Consider the following 3,124-nt stretch of genomic DNA (forward strand, 5'->3'; position numbering starts at 1 on the left):
CAGAACAAGAGGGACCAATGCTACAGCCTCAGAATGGAGGTGTGGGCTCCTCAACAGTCACTGGTGATAGGTCTCAAATGGGGCAGGAGGAGGTAGGGAGGGGTGCAGCAACTGGCTAACTGAGGTGCTTATGTACCATATCAAATAGAATTGGCCTCAAGTTCTTCAAGCATCCCTCAGTCCCTACCTGTTACAGGTATGATTGACATACCCCACCCCCTACTCTGAAATTTCCAGCCCAGGAGCTGGGCTGCCCTCCCCTCTCGGCTCTTCTTTACATATCCCAGCCATTTTGGCTCCCCTTCCTGTTCTCCCCATCTTTTTTTTCTGCCTTTTTGCCTTTTTTACCCTTTACTATCCTGGCCTCCTCTTGGATCCTGGCTCTCCTCCCTCCCTTCCTCCGTACATGGCCTGATTCAGGGTCATGTTCTCTGTCGGCTCACCCGGATGTCTCTGCCTCTGGCTTTGCTGTCTCTCATATCTACAATAAGCTTTCTCCTCCACCATACCTAGGAACAGTCATGTATTCCCGTTTTATCTCTTTTTTTTCATTCATCTGATATGGACCATGTTGAAAGGCTGAAAACTTGGAGTGTGCTGTCCATCATTCTATCCATGATGGAGGCATGTATCCCCTAAATTACTGTCCCACATGCCAAGTCTCTCTGGGAGCCCTCACAAACTCAGACAGTGTTTCACTAATCCCAGCCCTGGGCTCAGGACTAGCTAACACTCCCTCTTATGGGAGTGTCTGTTTCCCAACCAGATCCTCTTAACTCTGTGTGTTTGCCTGTCACACTGGCTCATCCCTCACAGCCTCTGCCTTTCCTGGGGACGTGGCCTCCACCTCTTTCTCGAGAGGTGGTGCATTTTCGTGCAATGATGGACTGAAAGGAAGAGACTAAACACCAGCCTTCTTGCTTCAAGCTGGGACTACATGGTGAAACTCATTTTTTTAGAGCTACTGGCGATGATACCAGCCTAAAAAGACCTGCATCAGGGACCAAATGCCTCCATTTGCCTTCATTTTTCCTTGTTAACTTTCCCTGAGAGCATCCCTCAACTCATTCAAAACTCACCTTGGGTTCTACTTACCCCAATTAAGAATCCTGTCAGGGGTTAGAGAGATGGCTCAGAGAGTAAGAGCACCACTTGTTGCTCTTGCAGAGGACCCAGATTTGATTCCTAGCCCATGACAGCTCACAACCTTCTATAATTCCCATTCCAAAGGATCTGGGATAAGAACTGAGAACGAGGGTCATGCTCACGCTCTCTGGGACCTGGAGGGAACCGACAGAGCTATCAGGGCTTGGAGCTCCCCTGGACCCTTGAGGAAGAAGTTTAAGTGTAGCCGTGGAGAGCTGGTTCCTCCGCAGGATAGTCAGGGTGTCAGGAGGTGTGACACTAGACTTCAGCTTTGAAATCACTGTGCATAGATTTGATTTAATAAGAGGTAAAACAGTCTTCAGGATGCCCACTTTAAATATGACCATGCTCCACAGGGTGTGTGGGCAACACAAAAACGGACTTGGTATTTTTTTCTTTCTTCTTTTTTTCTAGGAGGAGGTCTCAAGGGTGATGGTGGGGTACACCTGGGAGGACTGGGAAGCAAGAGTGATTAGGGTATATTACATGAAATTTAATCAATTTAATGCTATGTTGGATTAAAAAAACATGAAAAGGTTCTGTTTGTGCTGTACATGTTAAGGTTTCTGTTCGTAGTTAAAGAATAAGTTCCTGTTTGTCCTGTGTTAAGTAAGTCCTTGTAAATTAAGGTGTTTATTTGCAATTAAGAATAAGTTCCTTAGCTAGGCAGTTATGGCCCATGCACACCTCTAATCCCAGCACTCAGGAGGCAAAGACAGGAGGATCTCTGTGAGTTCTAGGCCAGCCTGGTCTACAAAGTGAATTCCAGGACAGCCAGGGCTGTTACACAGAGAAACCATGTCTCAAAAAACCAAAAGGACTGTCTCGAAAAACAAACAAACAAACAAACAAAAAAAAAACCAAAAGGAAAAGAAAGGATTAAGTTCTTGTTTCTTAGATCTGTTATACACTGTGAAACATGTTTCTCAATTGACACTAAACTTGTGACCCCATTCACATGGTGCATAGCCTTACCCTTGTTCCTTTCCTGTAGCTGTATCTTTCTAACAGTGTAAGCAACCTCGCCCATGTGAACACCTTATCCCTCCTATAAAAGGGACTTCAAAAGGCCGGCAGGGACTGCTTTCTCAGATCTAGACTTAGGACAAGATAGTCCCAGGTGCACCCCAAAATACAGCTTGCTTTTATTGGACAGTAGTGCATTTGGTCTTTTCTTCTTGCAATTCTCGGGTTTAACAGTGCGAGGCATGCAGATGATATACTTACACACATGCAGGCAACACAGTCATACACATAAAATAGTAAATAAAAACATCTTAAGATTGTTCTCCGAAGGCTCCATCACAAACCTGCTCTAACCGGGTCCTTAGTCCTCTGTCCAGTTTTATGCTATAATTTCTTGCATTTTGGTTCTAATAGGCCATTACGGAATTATCTTCTTTAATTCCCTTTTTAAAAATTTTGTCTTCTAGACTTCAGACAAACTCCCCAGAGTGCACACCCACTTACGTTTGTCCACAGACAGAATAGAGTAGACTGGGGAGCAGTTTTAGACTGACAGGAAGTTTCCAAGCCTTCTCTCTGTATGTGGTTTTCTCAGAATTGCTTCCTCAGTGGGGAGGTTTTATTCTTAATAAGGCAACCAATAAGAGGAGCAGGTGACCCACACCCCAGGGAGTTAGCCCTGAATCTCACCATTAAAATCTGAATGACATTTGTAAGAGATGCCTGAAGGAAGCCTAACAATGGAGCCCTTAAAATAATCAACCAAGAGATTTCCAAGTGCTGACCAGAGGAAGGAATTGTCCTTGAGGCACTGGTTCAGCTTGTGCTAAGTTTTTTTTTTTTTTTCCATTAGGTGCCAATAAAAAAAAGATGGCAAATGTCATACAAGTAACTCACTTTGGGGTCTCTGGGGGGAAATAATTAAAAGTCAGTACATAGCACACATGGCCATGATCTACTAGGACCAAGGAGCTGGATGCTACTTCATCTGAGTATGGGTTTTCCTCATGGC

This window comes from Arvicola amphibius, chromosome 12 (assembly GCF_903992535.2).
Source record: "Arvicola amphibius chromosome 12, mArvAmp1.2, whole genome shotgun sequence".
NCBI lineage: Eukaryota > Metazoa > Chordata > Mammalia > Rodentia > Cricetidae > Arvicola > Arvicola amphibius.